The sequence below is a fragment of the Arachis stenosperma genome, chromosome 5, assembly GCF_014773155.1.
Source record: "Arachis stenosperma cultivar V10309 chromosome 5, arast.V10309.gnm1.PFL2, whole genome shotgun sequence".
Classification (NCBI taxonomy): Eukaryota; Viridiplantae; Streptophyta; class Magnoliopsida; order Fabales; family Fabaceae; genus Arachis; species Arachis stenosperma.
Window position 1 is genome coordinate 61,444,335 of NC_080381.1, and position 24,985 is coordinate 61,469,319.

The following is a 24,985-nucleotide window of genomic DNA, read 5'->3' on the forward strand; positions in this document are numbered from 1 at the left end:
TCCCTGTGGGATCAACCTCACTCATGTGAGTAATTACTATTTGATGCGACCTGGTACACTTGCCGACGAGATTGTGTTGAAATCTAATTTCTGCTCATCAACCTCCACCACCTCATTCTTCATTGAAATTTTACTTGATACAAGGGCCTCTTCTTCCACATCCTCACTCACAGATTGGTTTTCATCTTCAATACCTGGCAATCCTGAGTGTTTTCTTATTTTCTCTAAGTACCCATCCATCTTCTGGAAGAGGATTTCTTATTCTCTCCAGGATTGTTCTTTCCTTTCCAATAATTCTCTAGACTTTTGAAGGAGATCCTCAGCTACTAGCTCAAAAGATAAAGGTTGAGAGAAATTTTGTGGATATGGATGTGTTGTGGTGAAGTTATTTTGAGGGGTATGGAATGAATCTTGTGAGTTATAAAATGAATTTTGTGAATGTTGAGATGAGTTTTCTGTGTAGTGTAATGAATTTTGTGGTTGGTGAAATGAGTAGTATGGATCTTGGAGGAAATTTTGTGTTGAGGCAAAATCAAGTGATGAAGAATTTTCAAGTGAAAAACTAGGAGGTGAGGTTGGACAATTTTGCATAAATAAATTGAAGGTATGTTCAAGTGATGATGACTCCTGATAAGTGGAGTATGAACTGTTAAATGCTCTTTGATTTTGATCCTCCCACCCATAACTTGAGTAATCGTTGAATTCATCACAGTATGGATCATTTTGTAATCCTGGGGAGCAATCTTGCATGAATTTATTGAAAGCATAATCAAGAGATGATGTCTCTTGCTGAATAGAATATGGAGCATTAAAATCTTTTTGGTTTTGACCTTTCCAGCTACAACATGAATAGTTGTTAGATTCATCAAAATATGGATTATTTTGTGTCTCTGGGAGGTGTTCATACTCCATCATTTCTTGTTGATACTCCCATCTGATGACAAGTCATCTAAGCCTAGTTTCACTAGTCTTTTTCTTTGTTTTCATTAGGTTTTATGCACTTTCTTGCATTCTAAGTAAGTGATTTGGAATGGAAATGCATGACTTCTTTGAATCAAACAACCACCATATAATTGATGCTAAATCATGAGGTTTATGCTAAAATTTAATTGCATTTTAATGATTTATAAACCTTGTGAATTTGGTGATACTTTGATTGGTTGTTTTGATTAATTGTAGGTGAAGAAAAGAAGAAAAGAAGAAAACGTGGCCTAAGAAGTGTGGCTCAAGAAAGGAGGAAGTGTGGCGCATGAAACCTTGAAGCTCACTCCAAGAGCACAATGCTCACTAAGTGAGCGCTACACTCACTCCCATGGGACCAAGGCACAATGCTCTGCTCACTTTGTGAGCTGAGCACAATAGGAAGCCAATAAACAAGGAAAAGAAAAACAATGCTCAGCTCACCAAGTGAGCATTGTCGAACGCATTGAGGAATAATTCAAAGAAAACAAGTTGCAAGTGCATGCCCCAAGACTTGAACCCATGACCAAGGTTCGAACCCCACACCTTGAGGAAGCAAGGAAGCAAGGCACCATAAGAAAACCAAGGAAAAGCTTCAGCGCATGCTTCCCATGGGTTTCGAACCAAGGACCTTCCCTTGAAAGAGCCAATGCTCAGCTCACTTAGTGAGCAGAGCATTATACTTGGTGCATCACAAGAACATCTTGGCATGGCCAGGAAGGAGTGAAGCGCACCAAATTTGGCACGGTCCAAGGGCCGCGCACCAAGGCACCAATGCTCAGCTCACAAGTTGAGCTGAGCATTCCCCTGATGCTTGGCACGGTACAAGGCAAATACACACAAGGCCTCAATGCTCAGCTCAACTTGTGAGCTGAGCATCCTCTTGGGAGCACATCTCAACTTGGGCTGAAATTCAATTAAAAATCCAACTTAATTCATTTCTTTACCAAATCAAAAGCCCATCCAAATCCCAAAATCCAAGAATAGAAAGTGTATAAATAGGAGCTAGTTTGATGTAATTAGGACCTTTCTTTCTTTTATTTTTTTTAGAACCTTTAGACTTCATTTGGAATTTTCCCTTTTACTTGCATTTTTAATTTTGAACTTTGGAATTTCTGAGAGAATTGGGGAGGAGAATTGATCTCTCTTCTTCCTTGTTCTTGCTTGAGCACTCTTTACTTTTCTTGCTTTGGATCTTGGGTGAAGAACTGAAGAAATTCTGTTTCAATCTCACCTTGTGATCTCTTGTTTACTTTTCTGCAGAATTGAATTTCAATCTCTATTTACTGCTTCATCTTCTACTCTTTCTGCAATTTACTTTCCTTCATTTCTTTTGCAATTGCTCTTGTTGGATCAAGGAAGGATTTGAGATCTAGACTTGTTATCTAGTCTCTTCCACTCCTGAGATCTTGAACCACCTTTAAATTGCTGCAAATTAAGCACTGCTTCTCTGTTCTAAATTTTCCAAGGCATTTCACTCTTCAGTTTGAGATCTACTTCACTGTAATTAAATTTTCTCTTTTATGTTTAATGCAATTTACTTGTTCTTGTTTAATTTCTGCAATCCCAACTCCCAATCCCTTTTACAATTCAAGTAATTTACATTTCTTGCATTTTAAGCTTCAGCCATTTACATTTCTTGCAATCTAAGTTTCTGCAATTCCATTTACTTGTTCTTTAAGATTCAGCTTCTTTTACTTTCCTGCTATTTAATTTACTGCAATTCTCCCCTCTCCCTTTACATTCCAAGCAATTTAAATTTCTGTCAATTGCAAACAACTCAACCAACACTTGATTCGCTTGACTAAATCACTCACTAAACTAAAATTGCTCAATCCTTCAATCCCTGTGGGATCGACCTCACTCATGTGAGTTATATTACTTGATGCGACCCGGTACACTTGCCGGTGAGTTTTGTGTTGGATCGTTTTCCACACATCACCATCCACCATTAGCAAAATGACACGGATCATTTTGTGGTGTTGGATAATATCCCATGAAATTGTCTTGATTATTTTGTGGCCCTAGAGCATATTCCCACTGGGTGGATTGCTCATAATCTGTCATTTCTTGGTGATATCCACCATTAGAATAGTTATTTTGTGATGGTGGGCAATATCCCATGAAATTTATTTGATCAAAAGTTGAGGTGAACTCCATTTGAATTTTGTAAAACACAATCACAAATGAAAATTGAAATTCATGTCACAGATGAAAATTTCTTAGTGAAGCAATAATGGAAACACCTTAGTATCAGCAGAAAATAGAAAATTAAAAAGAACTTAAATGACAAAAACAAAGAAAATTCTTAATCTAGACTTATCACCCACTTAATCATTGTCGATCTTAATCAATCCCCGACAACGACACCAAAAAATTGATAACGAAAAATTAATTTTGCACAAACTAACCGGCAAGTATACTGGGTCGCATCAAGTAGTAAAACTCACAAAAGTGAGGTCGATCCCACAGGGATTGATGGATCAAGCAACTTTAGTTAGGTGATGAATTTAGTTAAGCTAATATTGATGAATTCGGTGAAATTGGATTGACAGAATGTAAATTGCATCAAATGTAAAGGGACTAGGTGCTGGGAAATTAAATGAAACAGAAATAACAGAGAGAAAGATTCATTAGGGATTGGAGATATCATAATCCACAATGAATCAAATAGGTCTCAACTCCTTTCTCAATCATATGAGTAGATCTATGGCGGATTGAAATTAATTGGATTCCAATTCCTTGGCAATCCAATCTCTCTAATCATAATCAATCATGCCAATTCCTTGATCTAATTGTCATGAGAAGAGGTTAAGTACATGTCTCTTATCCATAAGCCACAATAACTGTCAGGATCTCAATTCCTCCCGAATGGTATTGATCAAGAGAGTAGTGAAGGATAGAACCTCAGTTCTAATGCTCATGATTCCCCTTCCGAGGCTCACACAAGCATTCACAGATTCAAACCCCCTTTCAGAGTGAATGAATCATCAATCAAAACAGAGGATATCTAATAGCTACCCAAAAGGATTGAGAAAAAGAAGAAGTTCACTCAATCATGTGAATTATAATAGAGCTCCTCCCCTAATGAAGTGGGGTTAATGGATCATCTCTCTAAGAACAAGTGCAGGAAATTTAAATTGCATAAAAGTAAATCAAGCTCAACATGAACAGGATGAAAAATTGGCAGAAAGTAAATTGGCAGAAAGGTAGAAGTACAAGAAATAAAAATTGCATAAAGAAAATTAAATTCAATACAAGCTGAAATGTAGAATTTACAGAAAATAAAAGTGTATTTCAACTATGCTAAGCTCTCTGGAGTCTCTAATCCTCCAAGAGAGCTCTCTACTAGAGCATTCTACCCTACTCCTATTGTCCGTAAGCAGCCCCCTCCTCGATGAATTAAAACTGATGCCTTTATATAGGCTTTCCTAAATTACAAATTGAAATGAAATTAAAAGCAAATTACAATTAAATGAAAATTAAATCAAGATGATTCTTGTGGCCTTGTTTGAGTGATATGAATGGGCTTGCTTGCTCGCAGTAAAATTGGGCTTAGAATGAAGCTTAATTGAATCAGAATTTTCTTCCAAGAGAGCGTAGCATTCTTAAAGACAACGTAGCGCTCGTTCACCGACACGTACGCGTCACCAACGCGTACGCGTCACCCACGCGTACGCGTCACCCACGCATACGCGTCCCTTGTAGCGCTCGCTTTGAGAGCGTAGCGTTCGCGAAAAGAGCTCTCCTTCCACGCGTACGCTCACCCACACGTACGTGTGGATTGTAAAATTTTCATATCCATGCTGCGCTTCATTCACGCGTTTGCGTACTTCTTCACAAAAAATCACACCCACGCGTACGCGTCACTTACGCATACGCGTGGGTTGCCAACTTTGAATCCCAAATTTGAAAATTGTCGCAGGTGCTCGTTGAAAGAGAACGTAGCTCTCTTGGATGAAGAACGCTCCTGGTCATATGTAGCGCTCTTAGAGCAAAACGGAGAGCCAAGCTTCCTTGATTAAATCATCAGCCACGCTTTTCAAAGTGTGGTCTAAGGTTCCAAAGCGTGCTCAAACTTCAAAGTGTGCCCCAAAATTCTTCTTTTCTCCTGCTTTTTCCTTGTATTTTTTTAACTATCATCAATCAAACACATGCAATTAAAGCCTTGCCAAGATCATAAGATTTTTGATAAACCCATATTTTATGATATATGCTGTATGATGACAAGTCATCATATACCCATTTTTCAAGCTAATTTCACTTGTTTTGTTAGCTTTTATGCACTTTCTTGCATCCTAAGTAAGTGATTTGGAGTGAAAATGCATAACTTCTTTAAATCAAACAACCACCATGAAATTAATGTTAAATCATAAGGTTTGAGCTAATTTTAATTGAATTTTAATTGATTTGTAAGCCTTATGAATTTAGTGATACTTGGAGTGGTTGTTTTGGTTTATTGTAGGTGAAGAAAAGAATAAAAGAGAAAAGCATGGCTTAAGAAAGCGTGACCAAAGGAGAAGAAAGTGTGGTCAAAGGAAGGAAAAGTGTGCCGCATGCAATGGGGGAGGCAAGCATTGCCCTCCACAAGGGCACACTGCCCTCTAGGAGGGCAACATAAGGGAACAAGGCAAAGAAGGCAACTCTGCCCTGCCCACTACAAGGGCAGAGCACAAATTTGTGCCTTGGAATCAAGAAGAAGAAAATGTTGCCCTGCCCTCCACAAGGGCAGTATCGGGCTCACCAAGGAAGAAAATCAAAGGAAAAATGCCTATGATGCTTGCCACAAGAGTTGAACACGGGACCATGAGGAAGCAAGGAACTAAGGTCCATTACCGTGCCAAGAAACCAAGGAAAATGATTGAGCGTGTGTTTCTGCCCGGATTCGAACGCGGGACTTCATTTTGGAAACACTTCCCTGCCCTCCGCGAGGGCAGGACAGCATTTTGTTGATGCATGAATCTGGCGCACCAAGGGACATTTCTGGCGCACCAAATCACTATCCTGGCAGCACCAGCGCGCACCACAGCTCGATCCTAGCAGCACCATATTTTTCTGCCCTGCCCTCCGCGAGGGCAGTGCAGCATCCTGTGCACCAAGGCACCATTCTGGCGCACCATGGTATGAATCTGGCAGCACCAAGCAGCGCACCAAGCACCCATCTGGCGCACCAATTTTTCCTGCCCTGCCCTCCGTGCGGGCAGGGCAGCATTCTGTGCACCTAGCCTACACCACGCCGCACCAACAACGCACCAAACACCAAATCCTGCCCTGCCCTCCGCAAGGGCAGGGCAGCCTCCTGGGAGCTATTATTTTTAGGCCGAAAATTCAATTAAAATTCCAATTTAATTTATTTCTTCAGCAAATCAAAAGCCCATCCAAATCCCAAAATCCAAGAATAGAAAGTGTATAAATAGGAGCTAGTTTGATGTAATTAGGACACTTTTGAACCTTTACTTTCACTTTTGAACTTTTGACATTTACCTTTTACTTGATTTTTGAATTTCATACTTACTTTGGAGCTTTGAATTCTGCAAATTCTCTTGGTGACTTCACGGAGATTTCAGAGAATTAGGGAGGAGAATTGATCTCTCTTCTTCCTCGTTCTTACCTGAGCATTTTTATTTTTCTTGTTTTGAGTTTTGGGTGTGAAGAGTTGAGGAAATTCTGTCTCAACCTCCATTCAAAATCTCTTTAATTCCTTTCTGCATAATTAAATCTAATTTCAATTTCCTTTACTGCTTCTTCTTCAATTTCTTGTTAATTGCTTTGTGAGCTTGGATCTGGGAAGGCAATTGAGATCTAGGCTTTGCTACCTAGTCTCTGGAGTCCTGAGATCCCAATTTACTTTTGGTTCTTCTGTGAACCTTGCTGCACTTCAATTTCAATTTCTGTTTGAATCCTCATTGCTTCCAATTCAATTTCTGCTCTATTAATTGTGGCAATTCAATTTCTCTTTGTTTAGATTTTGCAATCCCAGTCCTCAAACCCCTTTTATATTCAAGCAATTTACATTTCTTGCACTTTAAGTTTCTGCAAATTATATTTCTTGCACTTTAAGTTTCAGTCATTTACTTTCTTGTTCTTTAAGATTCTGCAAGTTTACTTTCCTGTTCTTTAATTTACTGCAAATTCCCCCTCTCCCTTTACTTTCCAAGCAATTTATCTTCTGCTAAATACAACCCACTCAACCAAAACTTGATTCGCTTGACTAAATCAACCACTAAACTAAAATTGCTCAATCCTTCAATCCCTGTGGGATCGACCTCACTCATGTGAGTTATTATTACTTGATGCGACCCGGTACACTTGCCGGTGAGTTTTGTGTCGGATCGTTTTCCGCACATCAAGTTTTTGGCGCCGTTGCCGGGGATTGAAATAGATTGACAATGATTAAGTGAAGTGGAGATCTAGATTAAGCACTTTTTCTTTTCTGTTTTTCTAATTTTGACTAACACACTAACTGTTTGAATTTTTGCTTAAACTAACTAAAACCTCATTCTAGCAATAGATTGAAGTTTCATTGGTTTTCTGGATTTGTGTGTTTATTGTTGTGTGTTTGTATGTCAGGTACAGGAAGATCTTCACCTGTCCTCTCTGAAATTGACCAAAGAACTCTTCGAAGAATAAGAAGAGCTGAAAGAGGAAAGAACGTTATTGGAGAGGAAGAATCTGAGGAGGAATTCCAAGAGATGGAAGGAGATCTCAATCAACCAGGAGAAGGAGCCAACAATAACCAACAACAACGAAGAGTCTTGGCTTCATACACATTTGCAAATGCTAGATACTGTGGGAGTAGCATTCTTCCCCCCAATGTCAATGCAAACAACTTTGAATTAAAGCCACAACTCATTACTTTGGTTCAAAACAACTGCTCTTTTGGAGGAGGACCTTTGGAGGACCCAAACCAACATTTATCCACCTTTTTGAGAATCTGTGACACTGTGAAAACCAATGGTGTGCCTCCTGATAGTTACAAGTTGTTGCTCTTTCCATTCTCTCTCAGAGATAAAGCTACTCAATGGCTAGAGACCTTTCCAAAAGAAAGCATCAACACATGGGATGACTTGGTAAGCAAGTTCCTTGCCAAATTTTATCCCCCACAAAGAATCCTAAGATTGAAGACTGAGGTGCAGACATTCACTCAAATGGAGGCTGAAAACTTATATGAAGCATGGGAAAGATATAAGGCTCTATTGAGGAAATGTCCACCAGAGATGTTCACTGAGTGGGACAAGTTACAGAACTTCTATGAGGGACTCACTCTTAAGGCTCAAGAAGCACTTGATCATTCAGCTGGAGGCTCTTTGCAACTCATGAAAACTACAGAGGAAGCTCAAAACCTCATTGATATGGTGGCCAATAACCAGTATTTCTTTGCTCATCAAAGACAACGCCAACCATCACAAAGAAGAGGAGTAATGGAGTTGGAAGGAGTGGATTCAATTCTAGCTCAGAACAAGATAATGCAGCAGCAGATTCAACAACAGTTTGAGCAAATGGCCAAAAGGATTGATAGTTTGCAAGTTGCATCAGTGAGTGCCACAAGCCAACCACCAACTACTTGGGTGCAAAGTGAAGAAACTCAAGAGGAGCAACAGCAAGAGCAAGTCCAGTACATGCACAACCAAAATCCTGTAACAAATGAAGTCTATGGTGATACTTACAATCCATCTTGGAAGAATCATCCCAACCTCAGATGGGGAGACAACCATAATCAAAACCAACAACCATGGCAAAGAAACACAAGTCAGAAGAATTGGAAAAACACAAACCACAACCCCCAGCCAAACACTAACCAAAATACATACAGAAAACCACAAAATAATTACCCCAACTCTAACCATTATCCACCCAATAACCATCCAACAAATCAAAACACCTATCATCATCCATCAACACCCCAAAACCAACCAATCTCACAAGACTCCCAGAGGATCACTAATCTAGAGTTGCTCATGGAGAAAATGATGAAGAACCAAGAATTGACAACAAAGAACCAAGAAGCTTCCATGAAGAACTTAGAGAGGCAGATTGGACAAATCTCCAAACAGATTTCTATTGAAAAACCATCAAGCTCACTACCTAGTGACACCATTCCCAACCCAAAGGAAGAATGCAAGGTCGTGCAACTAAGAAGTGGAAAGAGGTTAGTGGATGGTAACCAAGGAGCAACCAAGAAACTTGTGGAGAATGACAATGAGCCAACAAAGAATGATGAATCCATCAACAAGGACATGACAACCAAGAATGTCCCAGAAAAACTCACAGAAGAAGACAACAAACCACAGAATTTGAAGAAAGGAAAGCAAATCATGGAAGAACCATTTCCAAAACAGCATCAAGTGGAGAAGAGTTCAACACCACCAATACCTTATCCACAAAGATTTCACAAAGAAACAAAGGATCAGCACTTCCACAAATTTCTTGAGACTTTCAAGAAGCTGGAAATCAACATACCTTTAGCTGAGGCATTGGAGAAAATGCCCCTGTATGCCAAGTTCTTGAAAGAGCTCATCAACAAGAAAAGAGATTGGAATGAGAAGGAAACGGTGATGCTTAGTGAAGAATGTAGTGCCGTGCTCCAAAAAGGAATCCCACCAAAACTTAAGGATCCAGGGAGTTTTGTAGTGTCATGCACTATAGGCAAACTATCCTTGGACAAGGCTCTCTGTGATCTTGGAGCTAGTATCAACTTAATGTCTCTGTCCATGATGAAGAAGCTTGCTATAGAAGATCTCAAACCCACCAGGATGTCACTAGTCATGGCCGACAGATCAATCAAAATACCCAATGGAATTGTGGAAAATTTGTTAGTAGAGGTTGGAGAGTTTATCTTCCCTGCGGACTTTGTAATCCTAGACACTGATGAGGAAGGGAACAATTCAATCATCTTGGGAAGACCATTTCTAGCAACTGCAAGAGCCATTATAGATGTGGAAAAAGGAGAAATGATTTTCAGAGTACACAATGAGCAAATGATCATAAATGTTTTTAAGTCAATGCAACATCCTCCTGAGCAAGAAGATCATTTGAGAGTGGATATGATAGAGAGCCTGGTGGAAGAAATATTAGATATTGATCAGCATGAGCAAGAAAGAGACAATCAAGAAACAATAGAGGAACATGTAGCTGAGGCTTCCATAGACAAAGAGGTGGAACCAAGCAAGAAAGAAGAGGTGCCAAAGCAAGAACTGAAGCCATTACCTTCTCATCTCAAATATGCATTTCTTGGCACTTCAGAGAGCTTCCCAGTGATCATCAATTCGTCCTTGACAAAGAAAGAAGAAGGAGAGCTTCTTGATGTTCTCAGAGCTCACAAGGATGCCTTAGGATGGACCATTGATGACCTGAAAGGCATCAGCCCTACAGTATGCATGCATAAGATTCTTTTGGAGGACAATTCCAAAGCAGTAATTCAACCTCAGAGAAGACTAAATCCTGCAATGAAGGAAGTCGTCCAAAAGGAAGTAATGAAATTTTGGAATGCAGGAATCATATATCCTATTTCCGATAGCTCATGGATAAGCCCAGTCCAAGTGGTACCAAAGAAAGGGGGAATGACAGTCATTATTAATGAGAGGAGTGAACTCATTCCCACCAGAACTGTGACAGGGTGGAGGATGTGTATCGATTATAGAAGGTTGAATGATGCCACACGCAAAGATCACTTCCCACTTCCTTTCATTGATCAAATGCTTGAAAGGTTGGCTGGTCATGCTTATTATTGCTTCCTGGACGGCTATTCTGGGTACAATCAGATAGTGGTGGACCCAAAAGACCAAGAAAAGACTTCATTCACATGCCCAGTTGGAGTTTTTGCTTATAGAAGAATGCCATTCGGACTATGCAATGCCCCAGCCACATTTCAAAGGTGTATGCTCTCCATTTTTTCAGATATGGTTGAAAAATTTTTAGAAGTTTTTATGGATGACTTCTCTGTTTTTGGTGATAATTTCAATATTTGCCTAAACCATCTAACTCTTGTTTTGAAACGATGCCAAGAAATTAATTTGGTTTTGAACTGGGAGAAGTGCCATTTCATGGTACCTGAGGGGATTGTTCTTGGTCATAAAGTTTCAAGAAGAGGGATAGAGGTTGACAAGGCAAAAGTGGAAATAATAGAAAAGCTTCCCCCACCAACTAATGTGAAATCTGTTAGAAGTTTCTTGGGGCATGCAGGATTTTATAGAAGGTTTATCAAGGATTTTTCTAAAATAGCCAAACCCTTGAGTAATCTGTTAATGATTGATAAACCTTTTGTTTTTGATGAGAATTGCCAGCATGCTTTTGAAACTTTGAAACATAAACTCACAACAGCACCAATTATCACACCCCCTGATTGGAACTTACCCTTTGAACTCATGTGTGATGCAAGTGATATTGCAATTGGTGCTGTACTTGGACAGAAGAAGGGAAATCTGCATCATGTCATATATTATGCAAGTAAAGTATTGAATGAAGCTCAAAAAAATTACACTACAACAGAGAAGGAATTGTTAGCTGTAGTCTATGCATTTGATAAGTTTAGATCATACTTGATAGGATCTAAAATTTTGGTTTATACTGATCATGCTGCTCTCAAGTATTTGATGTCAAAGCAGGATGCTAAACCAAGACTTATCAGGTGGATTCTACTCCTACAAGAATTTGACATTGAGGTAAAGGACAGGAAAGGCACTGAAAATCCAGTTGCTGATCATTTGTCAAGGCTGCCACCAGAAACCATTCAAAAGGCCTCATTACCTGTGAATAAAAGCTTCCCAGATGAACATTTTATGCTGATCCAACAAACATCATGGTTCGCTAATATAGCAAACTACAAAGTAGAGAGAAAGATACCTCAAGAATTCACTAAGCAACAAGTGAAGAAACTAATCAATGAAGCAAAGAAGTTCTTGTGGGATGAACCCTATCTGTTCAGAAGGTGCTCTGATGGAATAATCAGGAGATGTATTCCTGAAAGTGAAATAAGAGATATATTATGGCATTGCCATGGCTCAGCTTATGGTGGACACTTTGGTCCAGAAAGAACAGCAGCAAAGATATTACAAAGTGGTTTCTATTGGCCAACCATCTTCAAAGATGCCAGGGAGTTTGTCCACCAATGTAATGAATGCCAGAGAGTAGGAGGACTAACAAGAAGGAACGAGATGCCACAGAACTTCATTTTGGAAGTAGAATTGTTTGATCTATGGGGCATTGATTTCATGGGACCCTTTCCCCCTTCTTATTCCTTTAGATATATCTTGGTAGCAGTAGAGTATGTTTCAAAATGGGTGGAAGCCATAGCCACAACTACCTGTGATGCACAAATTGTCCTTCAATTCCTAAAGAAGCACATCTTTACTAGATATGGAGTACCCAAGGGTCTCATCAGTGATGGTGGTGGTCATTTTTGTAACAAACAAATGGAGAAACTTCTCCACAAATATGGAGTTATTCATAAGGTAGCCACACCATATCACCCTCAAACTAATGGGCAGGCAGAATTAGCAAACAGGGAACTGAAGAAGATCCTAGAAAAAACAGTCGGTAGCACAAGAAAGGATTGGGCTAGGAAGTTGGAAGATGCACTTTGGGCATATAGAACAGCTTTCAAAACTCCTACTGGGAAGTCCCCATTTCAGCTGTTATATGGCAAATCTTGTCATCTCCCTGTAGAGCTCGAGCACAAAGCCTTTTGGGCCACTAAACTTCTAAATTTGGATTCTGAAGCAGCAGGGGAGAAAAGGTTGTTGCAGCTAAATGAGCTAGGTGAGTTTAGGCTAGAAGCCTATGAAAATACCAAGATATACAAGGAAAAAGCTAAGAGATGGCATGACAGGAAGATTTTGAAGAAAGAATTCAAACCTGGACAACAAGTACTCTTGTATAACTCACGGCTCAAGATATTCCCTGGCAAGCTTAAGTCTAAGTGGACTGGTCCATATTTGGTGACTAAGGTTTTCCCTTATGGGAGTATTGAATTGTTAGATGAAGCAACAAAGAGTCGGTTTACAGCAAATGGTCATAGAGCAAAACTGTACCTAGGGGGCAATGGAACAAAGAAAAGGAGGTTCAGAACCTAAATCCCCCTTGAAACAAAAATAGAAGATGTCAAGCTAGTGACAATAAAAGAGCGCTTGTTGGGAGGCAACCCAACCTGAGGTAGTTTTCTTTTCATAGCTTTTTCAATAAAAAATGTTGAATAAGTGGTATGCATTGCAAGGAGCTAAGTTTGGTGTTGCACACCAAAACAATTTAAGGGAGAATGAAAGATTCTAAGTTTGGTGTTCCACCAAAATATCATTTAAAAACACATCCTCACCTCTTGCTTAATGCTAGCCCCAAGCAACCAAACATATTACTCAACTGTTTAATTGCTTTCTAGCTTTAATTTCATTAACCTTTAGCAAGGACACAAGGTTTCGCATATGGTTAAAACTGTTTCATAAGAGGCAGTGGCAAACAATTAAGTTTGGTGTTCCCACACCAAAATCAATCCAGAGTCACACTCAATTTATGCATACTAACCATACACTTACGGGCTTGAGAAGCAAGCAACTTTGAGAATTATGCAGGACATGAGTAAACAATTGAAGATATTGTGCATCTTAACTCAAAGAAAACACAACAGAAGGAAGAATCAAAGGACTGCAACTTCGAAGGTTGTATCTAAGCTTGATCCTTGCTGATGTGAAATGTTTTGAATCTGGAAACCATTGGATGTCTTGCTAAAGTGTTCATCTAGTTGCAAGTGAAACTGCTTGTTAAAATTGCTAAATCTGTATAATGGTTGTTATCCATCACTTAGCTTTAAATTTTGTCTTGTTTCCCATATGCTTGAATAAAAGAGATTTGGTTTGAACTGAAGAGTGAAATATCCAATGTTGCATAAGTAGAATGGAAATTAATGGTGGTATATATGTGTTTGATTAAATGCATAACTCATGAAATAATTGCTGCATAATATCATTCTCATTCAAGTGTAAGTTAGCTTGCTGTTATAAAGACCCTTATCAATAAATAAAAAGCCCTTGAGAACAAAAACAGAAAGAAAAGGGAGATGAAAAAGCCAAAATGGCAAGAAAAACAAAGAATAAAGGTTGGACACCAATAGCTTGGACCCTAGGACATATGCCTGTGGTGTTCTTGTACTAAGATATGCTTGGATGAGTAAATTCTAAGGGGTATTTTAAAACCCGGTCACTTAAATCAACTGATTTGGGATGGCCAATTGAAAGTCCACAATAAAGAGCAACTTAGATACAGAACATTTAGTTATCCAAAGAGATGCTGGGCATCAATGATCCTAGGAGGAATTAGTGAGCCATGTGTCTGTGGTGGAGAGATGTTGAGTAAAAGAAAGAAACAAATAAAGCCAAAGGCTATTACTGCAATATTTGACACCAAAACCTCCAAAAGAATAAGCTTGTTAAGCAATATGAGAAAGAAAAGTTAGCAAGGGAGTGAGTAAAGAGTAAGTCTTATAACAGCAAGTTTAGCAAACCTTTGATGAAAAATGTGTATTGTGTAACAGCAAACAATAACTTGAGTTATCATTGTCTGCATAAAGACCCCATAGATCAAGTTCTGCTATATGCCTAATAAGGATATGTGTTCTTTTCTTATTCATTTCAATTTCTCTTAGTTTTGATGCTTGCTTGGGGACAAGCAAGATTTAAGTTTGGTGTTGTGATGACAAGTCATCATATACCCATTTTTCAAGCTAATTTCACTTGTTTTGTTAGCTTTTATGCACTTTCTTGCATCCTAAGTAAGTGATTTGGAGTGAAAATGCATAACTTCTTTAAATCAAACAACCACCATGAAATTAATGTTAAATCATAAGGTTTAAGCTAATTTTAATTGAATTTTAATTGATTTATAAGCCTTATGAATTTAGTGATACTTGGAGTGGTTGTTTTGGTTTATTGTAGGTGAAGAAAAGAATAAAAGAGAAAAGCGTGGCTTAAGAAAGCGTGACCAAAGGAGAAGAAAGTGTGGTCAAAGGAAGGAAAAGTGTGCCGCATGCAATGGGGGAGGCAAGCATTGCCCTCCACAAGGGCACACTGCCCTCTAGGAGGGCAACATAAGGGAACAAGGCAAAGAAGGCAACTCTGCCCTGCCCACTACAAGGGCAGAGCACAAATTTGTGCCTTGGAATCAAGAAGAAGAAAATGTTGCCCTGCCCTCCACAAGGGCAGTATCGGGCTCACCAAGGAAGAAAATCAAAGGAAAAACGCCTATGATGCTTGCCACAAGAGTTGAACACGGGACCATGAGGAAGCAAGGAACTAAGGTCCATTACCGTGCCAAGAAACCAAGGAAAATGATTGAGCGTGTGTTTCTGCCCGGATTCGAACGCGGGACTTCATTTTGGAAATACTTCCCTGCCCTCCGCGAGGGCAGGGCAGCATTTTGTTGATGCATGAATCTGGCGCACCAAGGGACATTTCTGGCGCACCAAATCACTATCCTGGCAGCACCAGGGCGCACCACAGCTCGATCCTAGCAGCACCATATTTTTCTGCCCTGCCCTCCGCGAGGGCAGTGCAGCATCCTGTGCACCAAGGCACCATTCTGGCGCACCATGGTATGAATCTGGCAGCACCAAGCAGCGCACCAAGCACCCATCTGGCGCACCAATTTTTCCTGCCCTGCCCTCCGTGCGGGCAGGGCAGCATTCTGCGCACTTAGCCTGCACCACGCCGCACCAACAACGCACCAAACACCAAATCCTGCCCTGCCCTCCGCAAGGGCAGGGCAGCCTCCTGGGAGCTATTATTTTTGGGCCGAAAATTCAATTAAAATTCCAATTTAATTCATTTCTTCAGCAAATCAAAAGCCCATCCAAATCCCAAAATCCAAGAATAGAAAGTGTATAAATAGGAGCTAGTTTGATGTAATTAGGACACTTTTGAACCTTTACTTTCACTTTTGAACTTTTGACATTTACCTTTTACTTGATTTTTGAATTTCATACTTCCTTTGGAGCTTTGAATTCTGCAAATTCTCTTGGTGACTTCACGGAGATTTCAGAGAATTAGGGAGGAGAATTGATCTCTCTTCTTCCTCGTTCTTACCTGAGCATTTTTATTTTTCTTGTTTTGAGTTTTGGGTGTGAAGAGTTGAGGAAATTCTGTCTCAACCTCCATTCAAAATCTCTTTAATTCCTTTCTGCATAATTAAATCTAATTTCAATTTCCTTTACTGCTTCTTCTTCAATTTCTTGTTAATTGCTTTGTGAGCTTGGATCTGGGAAGGCAATTGAGATCTAGGCTTTGCTACCTAGTCTCTGGAGTCCTGAGATCCCAATTTACTTTTGGTTCTTCTGTGAACCTTGCTGCACTTCAATTTCAATTTCTGTTTGAATCCTCATTGCTTCCAATTCAATTTCTGCTCTATTAATTGTGGCAATTCAATTTCTCTTTGTTTAGATTTTGCAATCCCAGTCCTCAAACCCCTTTTATATTCAAGCAATTTACATTTCTTGCACTTTAAGTTTCTGCAAATTATATTTCTTGCACTTTAAGTTTCAGTCATTTACTTTCTTGTTCTTTAAGATTCTGCAAGTTTACTTTCCTGTTCTTTAATTTACTGCAAATTCCCCCTCTCCCTTTACTTTCCAAGCAATTTATCTTCTGCTAAATACAACCCACTCAACCAAAACTTGATTCGCTTGACTAAATCAACCACTAAACTAAAATTGCTCAATCCTTCAATCCCTGTGGGATCGACCTCACTCATGTGAGTTATTATTACTTGATGTGACCCGGTACACTTGCCGGTGAGTTTTGTGTCGGATCGTTTTCCGCACATCACTGTACTTAATTTGAGTGATTTATTCAATCCTTCACCCACTTATTCATGTAAATTGCATGGTTTTACTTTCCCTTCCTTATTATGTGATATTTGTGAAAAACATGTTTCCTATGCTTTGAAATTAATTATTTTAATTACCCTTTATTATCATTCAATGCCGTGATTGGTGTGTTGAGTTGTTCTAGATCTCCTAAGACAGGAATGGCTTAAAGGATGGAAAGGAAACATACAAAAATGGAAGGAAAGCATAAAATGGATTTTGTGAAGAAACTGGCAGCTACACGACCGCATGGACGATGCGGCCGCATGCCAAGAGCGAAGAAGCAGCGACGCAGCCGCATGACTAACGCGACCAGTAGATTTACTTTTCCCCTTTTGGTCTAGGTTAAGAAATCAGTAACTCAGGAGTTATCCAATTCAACACAATTGACAATTGTTATCTTTGCTAATTGAATTGAACTTCAATAATCCCAATCTTTTTTTTAGAAAATAAATAAGATTCAAAGATCAGATTAATTAATCCCTTGACCTTCCCTTGCCTTAGTAAGGGTTAACAAAGTAGAATTAAGATTCAATTTTCGTTACCATTGATAAGGATAACTAAGACTGGACTTCCAATTTCTCATACCTTGCCAAAAGTTTATTTTACAGTTATTTATTTATTTTACCTGCCATTTAAATTACTCGTTCCTCATTTTTTAAAACCCCGATTTACAATCTTCATAAGTAATAATAAGAACATACCTCCCTACAATCTTCAGATACTTTAATGCTTATATTAGTTATGTTGCCTATTTGGCTTATGCTACATTCATGTTATGATTTTCTTTGAATTAATATTATTTGAGGTATTTCAGTTATTATTGCTTTCTTTTATTTACATGATTATTGCTTCCCATCTGAAGGCATTTTTAAGGAAGGGAAAGAAAAACCATGCAATTTACATGAATAAGTGGGTGAAGGATTGAATAAATCACTCAAATTAAATACAGAATATATCATAAAAAATGGGTTTATCAACCTTCCCCCACTTAAACAATAGCATGTCCTCATGCTATATCCAAGGTAAAAAGTAAGGTTAAAGTGGTGGAATGCCATGCAATGCAATATAATCTAAATGCAACTACCTAAATGAATCATGCAATTCTAATTTGTTATTCACTTGTATATAAAGCTTACAAATAGTTAAATTAATTCACATTCTCAAGGAATATATATATATATATATATATATATATATATATATATATATATATAATTTAAGTAGAGATATATGTTAATGAGCTATTGAACCCTCACTGGATATTGTGTTACTCTCTAGTCACTCAGTGTTTATTGGGTCAATCACTCTATTCTTCTTTTTATCCTTACTTTCTACAACTTTGTTCTTCATCTAACCAATCAACAATTATAGAATATAGACATACCAAAAATCATGAGGTCTTTAATTAAGGTTGTAATGGGGTCAAGGTAAAGGTAGGGGTATATGTATTAGGCTAAGAGAGCTAATAAGTGAATCCTTAATTAGTCTAAGATCTCACCTAACATACATACTTTCTAAGTAAAGCTTCTTTACCAATTTCCCATATTTTTCCCACTTTTGATGTTACATGCTCATGCCTTATTTTAACTTTTATGCTATGTGCATTGTTTTCATTTTGCAATTGGGGGATTCTCTTGTATCCCCTTTATTCAAATAAAATAAAAAAAATTTTAATGCACATGGTAATTTAATTACTTTAATTTCACATGAGCATGTTTCCCAAAAATTCTTAATTTGGAACATCTTTATTCTTTTCAACTTTCTACCCTGTTTTTCATCATCCATGTTCCCAATAGGTTTCCCCACATTTAAACAATACACAATTTCTATCTTAAGCTAACCAAGGATTCAACTTGGGATTTTTATTTTGTTTTTCTGTTTAAGGCTAGTAATGTGGTTATAAAACAGAAGGGATTAAAAGGCTCAAGTGGGCTAACAAGGGTGATGTAAAAGGTAGGCTTTATTTGGGATAAGTGAGTTAAAATCAAACAATGGCCTCAATCACTTTCTTGGCATGTATCTATATTCTATAATCGGACATATAGATTAAAACAAAGTAAAGAACACCAGAATAAATAAGAAAGGTGAAACACACAGGAATAAAATATTATGGCTTAAATGTAACCATACAATGAAGCTCAAAACTCACAGGCTGCGTGTTCTCTAACTCAAAAATCATATATCATTCATATATGTCGTGCAAGTTTAGTTAAAAATTCCCATTATTCTCAATGTAAAACTTAAGGTAGCTTTAAAGTTCTAGTGTTTCTCCTTGATGAAATGTTGTTAACTAACTAACATGTAATGCTATATATACAAGGTGTGTGGATTGAGTCTGTTAAGGTCTCTAGCTTACTTCCTTTTTATTTTCAATCAAGTCAACTATCATATACTAAAAAGGGTAAACTATACTAATTAATCCACTTAAAATATAACTAGTAAAGTAATGTGCAAATCAAGCTAAAATATCCAAAATAGTATACATATAGCTCAAAGTGCAAAATACAAAAAGTACAATAAAAAGCAAAAAGAGAAAAATATGCAAAAATACAGAAAATGAACAAAATAAGAGAGAGTTTGTAGTGGTTCACCAAAATAAAGATATGCCAGAGATGGCAACCTCCCCACACTTAAATAATAGCATCGTCCCCGATGCTCACTCAAGCAGGGTGTGAAGGGGTGTCATCACTGGAAGGATGGGTAGCCAGAGTCTCTGTGGTGGTGGTCTGAGGATCTACTTACTACAGAGGAGGTGCTGACTGAATGGGGATCTCGGAGTCTGCAGCCTGAATCTGAGGTGGGTCCTCCTGCTGGGGTGTAGTCTGCTCGGAGCCTGTGCAGCCTCTCTCTATGGATGGGTCTCCTCCTCGTGCTCATCCGCCTCCTCCTCAGATGGCTCTGATGGTGTGTCAGGTTCGGAGGGGATGTTGCCACCAAATCGTATCAGCAGCTTCAGGTGTTCATAGCGTCGTCGACTGCGATGCCCAGATCTCTCATACCGGTGCTGGTTGTGGCGCTCCATCCTGTCCAGCTACTGAAACAAGCGGTGCACTAGGTGATAAATTGGCTTTGAGGCAGGTGGAGGTGCAGTAGTGGTAGTAGGGGTAGCTGGGGTAGCTGTGGAGGAAGAAGGACCAGTAGATGGTGTGGCTGTATCACCGGAAGATGAGAGGAATGGAGGTCTGTAGCCCAAAGCTAGAAAGTTATTGCTATGAGGGATAATCTTCCTGCATTCTGCAGCAGGTGGCTGCTGCAGCGAAAATTGGTGAATTAAAAATTATTAAAATGTGTACATTGCAAATATAGTTCTTAACTCACCGGAAATCAACTTATCAATTCAGAAATATGTCACAGAAATTCAAATTTTAAATACTGGGAGTATGAATCCCAGGTCGTCTCCCAATGAGTTGCATAAAGGTGTGCTATTTTATTAATCAGATGTTTTCAAAAAAAGTTGAGTTGAATAACAGGAAATTAAATTGATGAATTTGAATAATGTAAATAAAAGCCTTGACTGGGAGTTGATTAGTTGGAATCCCTATTATAGTTGGAATACTCTCAAGATTAATTGATAATTAAAAGTTATTCTGTTTTGTTATCCTTTACTAGGTAAAGGAAAGTCAAACAAGTTGGAATGCTATGTCTGTTCACAAATTGCAACCCACTTAATTAAAAGGGATTGGTGTTAGTGACTAGAAGGCAATCCAACAGTAACCCAATTACAATCTTTCTTTCAAGCCTTCCAACTCAATTGATTCCTTTCAATCAACTCCCCATCAAGTTAGGGAACTACTCGCTCATTGTGAATGCAAAATTCATAACATATGAGAAGAAATTAAAGAAAGACATTGTAAATAGAAATAAAAAATAATCCAATTAAAATAAGAATAATCCTTATATTAAATAAATCCTAATAATATTCCAATGGTAAAATTAACAAAGCAAAGGACATGGAAGAGTAAAGCCAAGTAAAGAAAATGAACTAGAATGACGAGGTCTTGATGAGGTAATGACTCTTCTCAATATCCTAATGCAAAAGTAGTAGAAAAATAATATCCTAAAAGTATCAATTGTGTAGAGAGAAAACCTAGAGGATGAGTAAAACTAGATCTAAAATCTCAAAACTGTGTAGAATGAATGTTGTTCTTCGTTTTTGCATGTTCTCTGGCTCTAGTCTGCTGTTCTGGGCCGAGAACTGGGTCAAAACAGGGCCCAAAATCGCCCCCAGCGAAATTTGCAGATTATGCAGATCGCGCATGTAACGCGATCGCGTCGTCCATGCGGACGTGTCATTCGCGTTTTTCCTTGCCACGCGTTCGTGTCGTCCACGCCTCCACTTCACTTGTGCTTTTCCTTTCCGCGCGGTCGCGTGAGCCATGCGGCCGCCTCACCGCGATTTCTCCTCTTCCGCGCGAACGCGTGAGCCATGCGGCCGCGTCACTTCTCGCTGGTTGTCTCCTCAATTTCTTGTGTTCCTTCCATTTTTGCTAGCTTCCCTTCCAATCTCCAACTCATCCATGCCCTATAAAGCCTAAAACACTTAACACATAGATCATGGCATCGAATGGGATAAAGGAGAACTAAAATGCATAATAAAAAGTCTCTAGGAAGCAGTTTTCAACCATGTAATAATTCCAGGAAGGAAATATAAATGCATGCTAAATTAATGAATAAGTGGGTAAGGATCATGATAAAACCACATAATTATACACAATATAAACCATAAAATAGCAGTTTATCAACCTCCCCACACTTAAACATTAGCATGTCCTCATGCTTAATTGAAGGAGATAAGATAAATGAGTATGAACATGTAGAAATTCATGCAATGCAATACAACCTATATATATACAAATGCAACTATATGATTCTTGCCCACTTGATCAAAAGTAAATAAGCTCTTCAAAACAATTACAAATCAAATTCCATTAATTCTATCACTATACAGTAAAACAGATAAAAGTGCAAGAAGATAACTCATGAAAGCAGGGAACATGAAAATTTAAGCATAGAACCCTCACTGATGATGTGTATATGCTCTAATCCCTCTAGTGTATAGGGTAATCACTCTATCCTTCTCTAATTATGCTCTCTAACTTTTGTTTTTCTCCTAACCAATCAACAACAGTTAATATGCCAATGCAAACATCATGAGGTCTTTTTAAGGTTGTAATGGGGCCAAGGTAAGGATAGGGATATGTATATGGTTAAGTGAGCTTGTAAATTGAATCTTTAATTAACCCAGCTTTAACCCAACCTATATATTTTATGTAACTTTAGAATTCATACCAAGCTACCCAGAATTCCCTTTTACCTTCCATACTCATGTATCAAAATTTTCTTTTTTTTTTATATATATATGTGCATTGATCTTTGAATTTTTAATTTAACATTGGGGTAATTTTGTCCCCTTATTCATTAAACATAGCTTATCAATGCACATAGATTTGTAATTCTTATAGCTTCACATGAGTAGGTACCCAAATTCCCATTATATTATCATGACACATTCCCTTAATAATTTTTGTTCCCACAAATTCCCATACTTAACTAGCATACACAATTCTATCTTAAGCTAACCAAAGATTCAATTTGGGATATATAATTGTTTTTCCGCTTACGGCTAGTAATATGGTAAAATACAGAATAAATAGGATTTTAAGGTTCAAAGTGGTTAACAAAGGTGATTAAAAAGGGTAGGCTTAATTTGGATAAGTGAGTTTAAACAAATAATGGCCTCAATCACATGCAAGCATATAAATATAATAACTATTGGACATATAGGATGAGACAAAATATAGATTACAATCATAGAGAAGTAAACACACAAGAATAAAATAATTATGGTTAAATAATGTAACCATGCATAAAGGCTCAAATTTTCACTGGTTGTGTGTTCTTTAGCTAAAAAATCATGTTCCAAATACAACTTCAAGCATATTTATCCTAAAAATTAGGATCAGAATTAGTGAAATTTTGTTCTAAAGATATTTTTTTAGAAGAAACTTATTGTCTTTTCAATCAAGTAGAACATGCACGCAACTAACCTATTCTAAGAAAAAGAAAATCTAACTAAAATATCCTAATTTATTGGTGCTAGGGAAGAGAATTTACCTTCGGAAGTCAGGTACTGACCGACCTCCCCACACTTATGGCTTTGCACCGTCCTCGGTGCCATCTGTCAAGAACAGTGGTGGGCTGGTGGCAGTGTCTCCATAGTCGGGGCCGTCATGGCTCCCTGTGCTGGTGAAGGACGTGGAGTCCGGGGTGTCTGAGTCTCTGCAATCTCCTCGAAGCAGCTCCCTGAGGTGTTTGAATCGGCGTTGGTTGTGGCACTCACGGACCTTTGCTTTCTTTTCATGTTGGTCCAACTGCTGCAGTATCTGATGTAGCAGTTGACTAGTAGATGGTGAAGGAGCTGCAGCATCCTCTGTGGACTGGCTGGTAGTGGCAAGTTGTGGCCTGAGATATTTCCCGTTAGGAACATATTAATCATCCTGTGGAAGAATGGCTTTGGTATCCCCAGCTCTGTAGGATACTCTGGCTGCTGAGATGAGATCAGAGACCAATGCGGGAAAAGGTAGGTTGCCCGCGATCTGCACATGTTTCATAGCATTCCAGATATGTCGCGGTAAATTGAGAGGCTGGTCTGTGAGGATGCACCATAGTAGAACGGTCATGTCTGCGGTGAAGGAGGACTCATGAGTACTCGGGAAGACGTAATGGGACATGATCTGTGCCCATACGTGAGCCTCTAAGGTAAGGGCGGAAGCCGAGGTTCCCTTAGGACGGGAACGATTGTATCCGAAGATCCATTTGCTGCCAGGGCGAGCAATAACTCTGAGAACAGCGTCCCAGTCAAAAGTGTATGCCTGGCGCTTGGTTGCGGCTTTCTAAAAAACGTCCAATCCTTCTGGAGCAGGTGGGAGATCTAAGGCTTGCTGTATGGCTTCTTCTGTAATGGGGACTTGCTTCTGGCGTAAATAGATGGACTGCAGAGTCGACAGGTGGAAGTTGGAGTAGAACTCAACAACCCAAGAAAGATTGACCTGTCGTGGCTGTCTCAGTAAAAATCCCCAATGTCTATGTGCAATTTGTGGCTCAACAAATTCAGCGATATGAGGCGGAAGGATAAGAAGGTGTTCGTTGTTGTAATTTCGAGCTGTCAGAATGGGAAACATCTGCTCACAGTAGCAATTTGGGAATCGTGCAGTGTCTTTGGCTGGGAAGGCTCGTTCCTTTTCATCAACTTTGATAATCCTTTTAATTCTCTTTGTTGAGGGCTTGACTATAGTTGAAGAAGGTTCTGCCACTAATGCTCTCTTCGTTCCTTTCATTGCTGTGGGTTTAGGGGTGGCCTTCTCTTTGCCTTTCTTGGTGGCCATTCTGAAAAAGGGAAGAGAAAGTAAGTTAGATCCAAAGAAACAAAGCAAGGAAGGAGATGGAGTGGGTAATAAACAGTGCATGGTGAAGATGAATGAAATAAACACATGGTCTAGACAACATGTGAAAAGATTAAGAAAGGAAATAGGATAGGTACATAAAAAGGGAAGTAGATGCAAGATGATTATTGGCATGCCGGCAAGGGCATGAGTAGCATAGATCAAGCATCACTTCGTAACAAATTAACAATTTGTATTGGCAATTAAATTGGATTAATAAAATAGTAAAGGAATTTTTGTGAAAAACATGCATGGGGTAGTAGAATAGGATAATTTAGAAAAGTGCATGATGCCATATGGGCCTTTTCACAAACACATAGCATGCATGGTAAATAAAGCATAGAAAGTATTAAAGTAAACATGCAAGCAATCCTTTTGTGAGAATAAGATATAAGTTCCAAACAATTTACAATAATCCACAAGCAAATAATGAGGAATGATGGCTCAAATAAATATGCTAGCACCATGTAAAAAGGAAAGAAGAAGAAAGAAAATAATGATAAAGAAAAGAAAAGAAAATAACATTTAAAATAAGAAGAATGATAAAAAGGGAAGAAGGGAAGAAGAAAAGAAAAACCTTGTTAATGGAGGTGAGAGAAAGAGAGAGTGAAGGGTGGGGTAGAAGGGAGAAGGGAGAAGGGAGAAAAAAGGAGGGAAAAGAAAAATTAGGATTTGGAGGAGAGAAAGATAAGATAATTTGGCAGTTTTGGTGGAGCTGTGCGGCGCAAGCGAC